The 12,616-nt window shown below is 58.7% G+C and overlaps 1 protein-coding gene across 4 annotated transcripts in view; it reads left to right on the top strand.

The window, feature by feature from the left end:
* Positions 1–12,616, top strand: part of RAI1 (retinoic acid induced 1) — a 104,329-nt gene that overhangs the window by 78,977 nt on the left and 12,736 nt on the right. The window lies entirely within an intron of this gene.

Raw genomic sequence — 12,616 nt, 5'->3', positions numbered from 1 at the left:
CCAGGCCCTATGTGAAGTTGTGGTTTGTCCTACACAGCCAGATACGTGTGAAGAGCTTGTGACATTCACATCTGGGCTGCACATGAGGTTCCTCCTGGGACCCTCAGTAAGACCCCCATCCCCAGGGTGGCTGGGTCTGAAGGGGTTGGGAGGGGCTTGAGGGGAGGAGATGGATGGGGTAGTTGGTGGACGGTGTGATTTCTCTCCAGCTCTTCACCACACCAAGCCCCTGCCCTTTTTTTCTCCCAAGAAAAACAGTTTTCTGACATTTTCAAAGGAGCAAACCAGGGCCTCCCTGTCATCTTTGGCCCTAGAATGGGAGGACTCCTCCTACAAGCTGGGGTGGGAGGAGCTAGGAGCCCTCTCCCCATCCCCCACTCCAGGGCTCAGTTTCCCCATCTGTGAAACGAGAGGTTACATCACCTTCCAGATGGCAGCTTGAGGGTCAGCAGTATGATCTGCCAAGGCCCTAGGAGGGGACCGACACGCTGTCCTGCTGTTATACCTGCTTCCGGGGTCTGAGGGTTACTGAGAATTTTCAAGACCTGGGGAGGCCCCAGGCTCTGTATCCAGGCTGGTTGAGGAGAGAAGCCCCGTGACAACCCCCCTTTGCCCTGCTAGGCTGTGTGTGTGCCCAGGGGATCCCTGCTCTGTCCTCAAACCTCCTCCTGTCCAGGCCAGGCTGGGCCTCGCAGATGGCCCAAGGGTGTCAGCAGACCAGCTGTTCTCACATCTGTATTCCACCCCAGCTCCAACCGGCCAGGCTTCTTACCTCTGCAGTAATTTTGGTCAGAGGCTGCTACCCTAGGGTGGGAGCCTCGCCTGCTTGCCCCCCCCCCCCACCCCGCCCCATTCAGCTAGTCCTGGGAGAGAAATCTGGCCCCAGTTCCCAAATATGCCCTGTAGTTTGCTGCTACTGGGCCAGCACTCCCGGCGGGAAGGCCCTTTTCCCCCTTCCCAGCAGGCCAGACCTCCAGTCTACCCCCCACCCCTGGAGGCTCTGCAGCCGTTTTCTCTCGCCCCCCGCCCCCCCTTCAGGAGGGAGGTGGTCAGGGGGTCGATGCCTGAGCAGTCTGGAAAATGTCAAGTGACTGATCCAGCCGAAGCCCCCAGGGGTTTCTGGGTCCAGCCCTATCCTTAGCCGCCCCCCTCTCTGGGGCGAAGGACAGGCTGGGGTTTGGGTGGGTGGCCTTTTGGCGAGCAGGGTAATGGGAGTGGACGTGGACTTCCTGTGCCTCAGGCCTCTGAGGAAGGGGGCGGGGGTCTTGTCTGCTGGGCCTGCTGGGGAAGGGGCCGGGAGGAAGGGGGAGGCTGGGGGAGGAGCGCGGCCCCCCCCACCCCGCCCCGCGCCCCAGGCCCGGCCTGGCGGTCCGCCTTGAAGTCGCCGGTGTGCAAGGCCGCTGCTGTGTAAATGGTGTGTGTGTTTGGAGCGGCTTAGGGAGGAGGCTGGAAATGGGGGAGGCAGCGCCCCACTTGGCGCCGCCGCTGCCGGAGGGTCCGCGTGTTAGAAGCTCCAGCTTCGTCGATGATTGAAGAAGGGTGGGCGTTGAGGAGAGAAGGACGAAATCCAGAGGGGGTCTAGGCGCCCTGACTTGGCCGCCCCGCGTCTGCAGAGGGAGAGCTGAGCGAGCGCGGAGGGAGGCGAGGGGACGAGCGCGCCGGGCTCCCCGCCCCCAGCCCAGCCGGTTCCAATATTTCGCAGAAAGGCACGCGGCTCCTAATCGGTCCTTTCCAGGCTGAGATTTAGCCGCGCGATGCCCGTGCAGGGGCGGGGGCCGCGGGCCGGGGGAGGCGCTCAGAGTCCGGAGGCGCTGAGCGAGGTGAGGAGCCTGCGTCCTCGGCTGCTTGGGCGTGGGGGGGGGGGGAGGCGGACGGGCGCGCAAACCCGAGAGGCTGGGAAGGAAAGGGGGGCAGGTTAAAAATAACCCTCTCCGGCTGGGAAGCTCGCGCGCGCTCTCGCCTCGTTCGGTGCCAGAGGACTCCAGGGGAGGTGGCGTTGGGGAGGGCAGAGCGGGATTCCCCCTCCTCGGCGGGCGGGGTGCCCGCCTGCGCGCCGCGGCTGCACGTGTGCGGGGCCGTGCGCCCGGGCCCCCGCGCCCGGCCGGGGCGCCCCCTCCCCGGGACCGGGCGCAGCTGGCGGCGGAGGGAAGCTTCGCTCCATTATTCATTATTTACGAGCGTTAATAGGTTTGAGGCGCGGGCGAGGGCACGGTGGGGACCAAGGCACTCGGGCCCGGGATGCGGAGGGAGGGCCGTGCCGCCGCGAGGAGGGGGTCTTCACGTAGGCCTCGGTGTTGGGGGCGCTCCTCTGCCTGGCTCCTCTCCGCCCGCATCGAGGCGGCGCGGAGCGCCGAGAGGGGAGTGTGGGCCTTTGATTGCGGCCGTCGGCTTCTGTCCTTAGCGTCCTCGCCCTTCCCGGGGCGCTGGGAGGGGGTTCGGGCTGTACGCCCCGCCCTGCGCGCCCCTCGCGGCCGCCGCCGCCGCGTTCCCGACGCAGCCCGGGCCTCATTTATCATCATCTTTGGTCAAGTGGAGTGTGCAAGGAACAGCTGCTTCACTCGGCTGACTTCCGAGGGCGGCTACAGCGGGAATCAGGGAGATGAATGATGGGGGCCGGGGGGGCGCAGCCCCCGGGGTCCCAGCGCCGGCCGGAGGGAGGCGCCCGGTGTCTCCGCCGCCTCCGCCTCGTGGCGAGAAAAGCGCCCCTTCCTTGCTCCCGGCGCCTGCGATCGCGGGACTGCGGCCGGGGCGCCCCAGGAGGGGCCGGCGCGCGGCTGGCGGAGCCCGAGGTCGCCGCGACCTTGCTGGGGTCAGCGGGTTGGGCGGCGGAGACGGCGGCCCGGCGTCTTTGGTGGCGCTTTCCGGATTGGCGCAGAGGCCGGGAAATCGGGCGGGGGCGGGCGGGCGGGGGAACACAAATAGAAGGTGAAATTTTACCTGCCCCTGAGGGAGTCCTGCGGATTTTCTCCGGCAGCGGCAGGAGCTCTGCCTTTGTCTTACACGCCTGAAACATCTGTTGCGGGGGGAGGGGGGGGCGACGAGGCAGCAAGCGCCCCCGCACGCCCCCCATCCTCGCCCCATCCCCCGCTCGGCCGGTGCCCGCGCCGCGTTAACCCTGCCGACGCTGGGGCGCTCAGTCGCCGCCCCCAGGGCTGCGTGGGAGCCGGGGGCGGGGGCGGAAGGGTTAACGGCCTATTCGCAGACCCTAATTGTCAGACCCGGGCCCCGCTTCGTTTCAATTACCCTAAGTAGAGACTGAATGCGCAATTAACGAAGTCAGCTTGCCAACTGGAAAGCCGGGCCGCGTTCACGTTGAGAATACTCCACCAGCTGACTCGGACTAAGCAATTTCCTTCTCTCACTCCCTTTCTCTCTCTCTCTCTCTCCACCCCCTCCCTCTTTTTCTCTCTCCTTAATAATAAAATTATACCAAGCAGTTTGCGGTGTGGCAGGCGGCCAGAAAAGCGTTTCTTTAAACGCCGCCGTCTCACAATTAGGCAGCAAGAGGATTTGACACGCCGCGGCGGCCTGACAGGCGGCTTCCTCCCCTGGGGCTGGGGGAGGGAGGGGCGCCACTTCCCGGCTTCCCCAGGTGGAACCGCGCCGGGAGGGGCTGTCAGGATGCAGCGGAGAGGGGGTGTCAGGCAAGGAAGGGATGGGAGGTTCCTGCCCAGGCCGGGGAAAGGAGGGGGTGTTCTAGGACCCCTGGGATGCTGGATGTCCAAAAGAAGGGTCTGGACCCCCACTTCTGGCCTCCAGCTCCAAGTTGGTTTTCTGGTCGCTGGGCATTCTGGAGCAACGATCTGTAGAGGTCTCTCAGCCCAGAGGGACCTCCTGGACAAGTCACGGCCCCTGTCTAGCCCTAGACGGCTTCCACTAACCCTCTGCAAAACGAGGAGGTGGCTTGACCTGGAAGGCTTCTGGTGGCTCACTGCTCACAGCAGCTGGCCTTGCTGGCGGTGCAGTAGAGGGGGATGCTGGCGCCCTGGTCAGAAACAAGCCGGGAGACCCCACTCCAGCTTTGTAGACCAATGGGCCCCACAGAGTGGGGAGAGTGGCCCTTCCCTGGGAGCAGTGAGCAGGCAGCAGCTATAAATGGCAGGTGACTGTGAAGGACTGCTGGAGGGCAGGGGAGGTGGTACCAGGTGGACAGTGGGCATCTGACTCCCCATCTGGGAGGGGTGGTAACTGGGACCACCCACCTGGTCAGCCCTGCCTCCCATCAGTGGGCCCCCTCCTTCTAGCTGGCCTTGACCACCTCATTTCCCCACCCCCAGAGCCCCTTGTGGTTGTCACACCTCCACAGTCATCTGCCTGTCTGATTGCCTCAGGAGGGCAGAAGTCACTGGTTTTTCCTCTGGATCCTCAGCACCCAGCTCTGCCCCTGCGCAGCCTGTAAGAGACAGGCTTGGTGAGCGAGTGAGTACGGGCACTGAGGGCTGTGACCCAGGGGCTGTGGAGGGCAGAGCAGAAGCTCTGTCGTCCCTTCCTGGTTGGCTGCTGCACGTGTCCTGGCCTCCAGGCCTGCCATCCACTGTTAGGGCTGTGGTGAGGGTTAGGTAATGTACTTTTGCCCCTCTGTCCAGGCAGCATTTAGTAGGCATCTACTGGGACTTCCTGGTGGTCCAGTGGCTAAGACTCTGCACTCTCAATGAAGAGGGCCCTGGTTCAATCCCTGGTCAGGGAGCTAGATCCTGCGTGCCGCAACTAGAGATGCCGCCTGTTGGAACGAAGACCCAGCGCAGTCAAATAAAGTATTTTTTTAGAAAGTCACCTACTTGGAGCAGTTTCTAGGTTTAGAGCCTAGGATGCAGCAGATGAAGCCCTTGCCCTCCTCAGGCTACTTTCCAGCAAGGCAGACACAGGTGAAGTGGCTCATTAGACCATTAATTATGTAATTACCACTGTGATGATGCCACTAGGGAGCCCGGCAGGGACCCAGCAATGTTGTGGGGCGGGGGGAGACGGCAGGGCCTCCCTAATCGGTGCTGGGGTGGGGCTCCGAGGAGGGTTATAAGCACCTCTGTGGCCTTGGGTCTCCTACTACCAGCCTTTGCAGCCCCCAGAGCTCTGGTCCCATGGGGCCTCCCACTGCTCACAGTGCTGCCCTCCACAGCTTAAGTGGATAGTGCTGGTCTCAGGGCTTCTCCCAGAGTCCAGGGAGTGTTCTGGGGGCTCCTGTTCCCACCTCTTCACATCAGGCACCCCTCAGCATTGCCCAGGCCAAGTGCTACCTTGGTCTGACACCAGGGAGCTTGTGAGCAAATACAGCCTGAAGCCCGGTTCTCTTGGATCTCTGGGGTGTTAAACTTTTTTGCTTGGTTGATAACATTTTATTAAATTTTATAGAAGTCTAGTTGATTTATAATGTGTTGATTTCTGTTTTACAGCAAAGTGATTCAGTTATACATATATCTATTTTTCAGATTCTTTTTCATTCTGGTTTATCACAAGATATTGAATACAATTCCCTGTGTCCCACAGCAGGGCCTCTGTTTATCCAGCCTGTATGTGATAGTTTGCATCAGCTGATCCCAAACTGCCCATCCATTCCACCCTTACCTTTTGGCAACTACAAGTCTTTTCTCTGTGAGTCTGTTTCTGTTCCATAGATACGTTCGTTTTTGTCATATTTTAGATTCCACATATAAGTAATATCATGCTGTATTTATCTTTCTCTTTCTGACTGACTTCACTTAGAATGATGATCTCGAGGTCCATCCGTGTTGCTGCAGATGGCATGATCTCATTCTTTTTTATGACTGACTAGTATTCCATTGTGTATATTCGCCACACCGTCTTTATCCATTCCTCTGCCAATGGACATCTAGGTTGCTTCCGTGTCTTGACTGTTGTGAATATGCTGCTATGATCATAGATAGGGGTGCATGTATCTTTTTTAATTAGAGTTTCCGTCTTTTCCAGATACATGCCCAGGAGTGGGATTGCTGGATCGTATGGTAATTCTGTTTTTAGTTTCTTGAGCAGCCTCCATACTATTCTCCACAGTGGCTGCACCAATTTATATTCCCACCGACAGTGTAGGAGGGTTCCCTTTCCTCCATACCCTCTACAGCATTTGTTATTTGTAGACTTCTTAAATGATGGCCATTCTGACAAGTGTGAGGTGGTATTATACCTCATTGTCATTTAGATTTGCATTTTTATAATAATTAGCAATGATGAGCCTCTTTCCATGTGCCTGTCAGCCATCTGTAGGTCTTCTTTGGAGAAATGTCTATTTAGCTGTTCTGCCCAGATCACATTTTTTAAAATGAGAGATTCTTCTATGAAACACTCAGAGGCTCTGGCACCTTGGGTCCTGCATCCCACAGGCAGCAGTCAGCTGGAGCAGCTTCCCTCCCTCCTCACCTGCGCCCTTCACAGGTTCACTTTCTGCCACCCCCCAGGGAGATCTTTGTCAAATGAGTGAGGAGGTGCAGCCACAAGCCCCTCATCCCCACCCAAGTGTGCTCTGTACCTGTACCCAGCCTTGTTCTGGATATTTTCATACTATGACACTTTATGTATGTATTTATTTTTAAGCAATTAGACATTGGATTTTGTTTTATTAACTGGCAGCATCTGAGATCTTAGTTCCCCTACCAGGTATCGACCCTGTGCTCCCTGCAGTAGAATGGTGGTCTTAACTACTGGACCAGCAGGAAAGTCCCATGTGACATTTTAAACAATATACATTCGACAATTATTGTTCAGTCGTGTCCAACTCTTTGTAGCCCTGTGGGCTGTAGCCCACCAGGCTCCTCTGCCCATGGGATTCTCCAGGCAAGGATACTGGATTGGGTTATCATTTCCTTCTCCAGGGGATCTTCCTGACCCAGGGATGGAACCCACATCTCTTGTGTTTCCTGCATTAGCAGGTGGGTTCTTCAGCACTAATGTCATCCACGAAGCCCTAGCTTGGGATATGGGTGCAAACAAAACAGGCAAAATCCCTGCTTTCATGGAACTTCTTTCTAAAGAGGAAGCCAGCCAGCCCTGTAGCTAGTTACCTTAGAGAAGTAGGGGTGGTGTAGGAGAGATGGAATGTGAATTTCAAACACAGTGGTGAGGGTCAGCCACCTGAGAAGGTCACATGAGCAAAGGCTTGCAGCCCAGGATCCAGAGGAGCCATGGAGATCCCTGAGCATGGTCTTCCCAGCAGAGGAAAGGCTGTGCAAAGGCCCCGAGGCCTGGGAAGATGCTGGACTGACTGCCAGTTCAGTCCTTTGGTACTTGCTCTTCCTCAGGAGGTGACAGTGGGTGGGGCACACAGGGTGAGAGGACAAGACTGAGTTGAGAGGTGAGGCTCTCTCCTTGCTGCCTTTGGCTCCCCTGAAAGCCAGCAGACAGACTCTCTGGCATCCGTAGCGTGCAGCCACCTGCAAGACCAGCAGGGCACCAGGCAGCTGGGGAGCCCCCGACGCCAGCCTCTGGACCAGCCCCTTGTACTTGAGTGCGTGGTTGACTGACCCCGGCCCTCTTAGCTGTCTGCATCCCAGCACCACCCCGTTTTCTTTTCCTCATTTTGACAGAGTTGGGGAAAGGGGGTTGCTTTTTGTTGAGTGGTGGATAAAATGATGCAAAAGCAGTCACTATCTACAGGAGACCGATGGGCATGGAGCCCCCTCGCCAACTGCCTCCTCCCCCCAGAGGGCTCCAGGAGGCCAGCAGCACAGCGGCGCTGACCCCTTCCTGCTGCACCACACCTCACAGCGGGGAGGGGGCTGGCTGGCCATCTGCCTCTCACCCCCTGGACCATGGGCCCCTTCAGCCCAGCTGACCCAGATCTCTGGACCCACTGGCCCTCACATCCCAGAAGCTGCACCAGGGGCTTCAGCAGGCATGGCTTTAGAAGTCAGGGAACGGAGCTGAGAGCTTAGCTTTGCTGCCTGTGGGCTGTGCTGTGGGAATTCAGCAGGTTACTCCTGAAAGTGGGGTCATGGCTCCCTTCCTGGGCAGGGTACCTTAGGGAACTAAACAGAGCAGCAGGCCCACAGGCAGTGCCCTGAAGTGCCCAGGATAGTAGAGTGCTCGGATGGGGCACTACATCCTCCTGGTGGGTGAACCCCAAGCAGGGGCTCTGGTCTGGTGGCTTAGTAGGTCATGGCTGCTCCGCCGGGGGGTCCTTGGAGGAGGCAGCTTGGTGGGCTTCAGGAAGTGCTTTCCAAACATCTGCAGAGTCCAGAAGCCCCACCCCCCCATTCCAACATTCTTCAAAGAGCCCCCTCCCCTGGGACCCCAGCCTCAGCAAAGGGGCCTGGCTGTCTGCCTGCCTCTCTCTCGGGCCTATAGAGTGGCATGTCAGACCTGAGGGGCTCTCCCTTGGATGCCAGTGAGCGAGGGCTGCACAGCGTTTATGGGGGTGTTGCCCACACACAGGAGGCGGGGGGCTGCCTTGTTCTCTGTAATTCCTTTTGCCCCTGGATGGGCCCCTCTTCCCCAAGCAGACCTCCCCCAGTGACTGACCCAAGGGTCTTCCCTGTCCAGAGGCCTGGGGGCACTGGGCTGTCTTGTCTTGGGGCCTCCTTGGAAGCTCATTCCCCCCCATTCAAGCCAAGCCCTTGGGACTCAAAATAGACCCCACAGAATAGCCGTAAGTTTGACTAGCGACTAATGGTTTTAATCAAGGTATCCTGTTCACAGTCTTTATCACCTACAACTCAGAGGGAGGCCCAAGGTGGTCCCACCGGCTCTTCAGACACCCCCACCCCCAGCCTCCTGGTTCCCAGGTCTTGAGGGGGTTGGGTTTTAAAGCTTTTTCCCTGCAGCTACAAGTCAGAAAACCAGGTCACAAAACCACCCTGGGTAGGCAGGTGGGATGCGCCTGCAGCCGCAGAGCCAGCTGGGGTACAGAAGCTCCCTTCTCGCCGCCTCCCTCCCTCCCCAGCCCCAGCGGAGCTGCAGTAAGCTCCTGCCTACGCTGTCAGGCCCATCTTCCTGACCTGAAGCCTGACCCTGGGGGCTGAAGAGGCCGTGGACCCAGTGAGTTCTCTCTGAGGCTGCTCAGCGCACAACAGGCAGCCAGGAGTGGACTCCCTTGGGGCGGACCCAAGCCGGCTTCTGGGGCCTCAGAGGTTGCAGAGGGGACATTGAAACCCCCTTACCTCGTTGTGCTCCAGCGGCCTTCCTCTAAAGTGCGAATTCTCAGTCCACACTGCTGTAGCGTCCATCTGGAAAAGCTTCCTGTGGGTGGCCCACAGGCAGGTCCTGGCTTTTCTGAGCCTCCCATTCTCTGTAACAGGGCAGGAGGGTCAAAGCAGCGAGTATACAGAAGGGGGGAACAGGCCTCATGGCTAAGGCTGCCCCTGGGCTCCACAGTGCCTGCAGGGGGACCACAGAGACTTCTGCTCTTTGCCAGAAAGAAGGGCTGAGCCCTGGCTCACCTGCTACCAAACACCTTTGGGGGGCTGCTGGTCTTGTGCCTGGGGTGGGCTCTGGGGCTCATCGCATCCCCTTGCAGGGCAGGGATACCTGTCGCTGAGGTAGAGAAGCCCTGGGGCACAGGGTGGGCAGGCCAGCTTGCAGGAGTCACCGTGGGAGGTGATCTGGAGCTCAGGACTGACCTTCTCCCTCCTTTTCCCTCTTCCTTTGCTTCCCATTTGGCTAGAATTTCAGAGATGTGCCTTGACCTAGTGTCTGGGAGAAGGGGGAGGGGAAGCAGGGATGGGGAGGCCAGGCTGGACCGGGGAGTGAAGGAGTGTTGGCGGGCGCTCTCCTGACCCCCAGCTGGTGCCCTCCTGCCCGCTCCTTCCCTCCCAGGTTCGGAGGTCACCATCTACCTCCCGATGCTGCCCACCCCAGCTCTCTGCCTGCCTCTTTCCCTCCTGTTCTTTGATGGTGCTCTTGAAAAGTAATCATAATCACAATAATTAATAACAACAGAGCCTGTGGCAGGCCAAGGCAGCTCTTAAAGAGGCCGAGCCCCACTTTGTCCTGGCGGCGCTGGTGGGACGGGGCCTAGTGACAGCCTTTGTTCCTACACGGGTGGCAGGAGCCCACCCCTGCCAGGCTGGGGGGCGGTGCTGGGGTGAGCGTTCTGCTGCCTTCTTCATCAGGCGCGGGGCTTCTCGTATTTTAATTGAACTGTCTTTTCTTCGAGATAGATGCTCTCACCACGTCCAGCTGCTCCTGTGTATCGGAAAACCCGCAGTAACATGGCTTGGCGACATTAAAAGATGCGGCAGCTGGACTGATTAAACAGGGAGGGGGCGCTGGTCAGAGCATGCTCTCTTTTTAAATAATGTTTCTGGTAATGCATTTTGGGGGAATGTAAAAAAAGTATATTAAAAAAAGCTGTAGAAATGTTAATGATATCCACAAGACACTCAGCGGGAAATGAGCGCGATCTGGGACTAATAAAAGCCGGGATGTAATTTGTGCAGAGAGACGAGGCGAAGCCTCCCAAGCCAGCCTGGGTGTACAAGTTCCGGGCTTGTAACATGGCCGGGGAGGGTGGGGCAGGGCCCAGGGGCCCAGCCAACCTTGCCTGCCCACGGGGGACACCCTGAGCAGAGGCGCCTCCACCTACCTCTGACAGCCTGGGCAGCAGGGGCCGCCCGCAAGTGCTGCCTGAGGGCAGCAGGGGGTGCCCACCTGGGAGCCCAGTGTGGGGGCCCCAGGGCTGCCCACCTGCAGGAGCCACCCGTTAGAACCAGCACTGCCTCCAGCTCTGGGTCACAGCAGGCACTCCTGTCGTGTTTGATCCAAGCCGCGGGATGGACTGAAGTGGGTCAGAGGGGGGCCTCCACATCAGGGCGCCTGTGATGAGCCAGGGAGAGGCCATGGCCATGGGGCTGGCCCTGGAATTGGCTGTGGGGCCCTGTGGTGGGCTTGGGGCCCTGGGGCTGAACCAGTCAACTGCCAAGGGCAGGGAGGGCCCTGGGCTGGGCTAATGGGGCTCCTTGGGGCTGTCCAGCTGCCCTAGGCTGGACTTGCTCAACTCAGGCCCCTCCCAGGTCAGCTGCCCCCTGACCCCCACAACTGCATGAGGAGGTGGGAGCTGGGTGAAGACAGGGTGACCGAGACCCCCGGGGGAATGCTTCTTCCCTTTCACATCTGCATGTCAGCCCCCTTTCTCTGTGCCCCCTCATTTTCCGTGCCTCACAAGCCCTGGAGGCTCAGAGCACACGCCAGGCCACCCCTTCCTCTTGGGTTTGGAATGGGCCCTGAAAAGTTTCCTGTGCCCTCCTGGGGGCCTGGGCCCTGCAGCTGAGCAAGGTGTGGGTAAACCTAGAGGCCAGGATGCAGGCGACCACCAGCCCTTGCTGTGCCTCCCTGTGAGCCAGGGGTGTCCTTGCTCCTTCCTCCCTCCTCGAAGGGTCTTAGGGGAAGGGAGGGGGGCCACTAGCCTGGATGCTACAGCCGGCCTGTTATGTGACCCTATGGGTCTGCCCTGAAGGGCCCCCCCCAGCCCCACCCCCACCCTGGGGTCATTTCCTGACCCAGGATCTTGCTTTGGTGCAGGCTGGACCCCTTGTGTGCCCAGCCCCGAAAATCATAAACAGATGGGCTCTCGGCCTGGCCCTGACCCGGTGCAGGCAGGCGAGGCTGACCTGGAGGCCCAGGCGCCTCAGGCAGAGGGACTGCAGCTCTGCCCCATCTCTGCCTCATCAGGGCCGCACAGCCTGTTTACGTGCCTGTGACACCAACACAGAAGGCAGGGCCACTGCTCGCGCCCCTGGGAGGGACAGCTTATGCCCACAGTGACTCGGTGGCCCCTCCTCAGCGTCTGCCAGAAGCAACAAACAGCTTCCAGAGGGCATAGCAGTGACAGAGGGGGGGAGTATGTGTGTGTGTAATGATAGACAAGGGGAGTGTGTGTGTGCAGTGATGAAGGGGTGTATGTGTGTGTGCAGTGATGGAGAAGGGGTGTGTGTGTGCGATGATAGACAAGGGAATTGTGTGTGTGCAGTGATGGAGAAGGGGTGTGTGTGTGTGATGATAGACAAGGGAATTGTGTGTGTGCAGTGATGGAGAAGGGGTGTGTGTATGTGCAGTAATGAAGGGGTGTATGTGTGTGTGTATAACAGACAAGGGGAGTGTGTATACAGTGATGAAGGGGTGTGTGTGATGGAGAAGGGAAGTGTGTGTGGGTAATAGACAAGGGGAGTGTGTGTGCACTGATGAAGGGGTGTGTGTGTGTGCGCAGTGATGAAGGGGTGTGTGTGTGTGTGGGTAATAAGGGGAGTGTGTGTGTGCAGTGATGAAGAGGGATGTGTGGGTAATAGATAAGGGGAGTGTGTGCAGTGATGAAGAAGTGTGTGTGTGTGTGTGTGTGTAAAATAGACAAGGGGAGTGTGTGCACTGATGAAGGGATGTGTGTGTGCAGTGAAGAAGGGGTGTGTGTGTGTGTGTAATAGACAAGGGGAGTGTGTGTGTGTGCAGTGATGAAGCTGTTTGTGTGTGTGCACTGATGAAGGGATGTGTGTGTGTGTGTGTAACAGACAAGGGGAGTGTGTGTGTGTGCAGTGATGAAGAAGTGTGTGTGTGCAGTGATGAAGAAGGTGTGTGTGTGTGTATGTGCACGCACGCATGCTCACGTGCGCAGACTCCAGGCCTCAGTGAGTGGTTTCTGGGGCAGGGCAGGCCACCCCCCGTGCCATGCACACACACG

Source organism: Capra hircus, chromosome 19, assembly GCF_001704415.2.
Source record: "Capra hircus breed San Clemente chromosome 19, ASM170441v1, whole genome shotgun sequence".
NCBI lineage: Eukaryota > Metazoa > Chordata > Mammalia > Artiodactyla > Bovidae > Capra > Capra hircus.
Note: the sequence above shows the minus strand (reverse complement) of the source record. Positions and strands in the feature narration are given on the sequence as shown.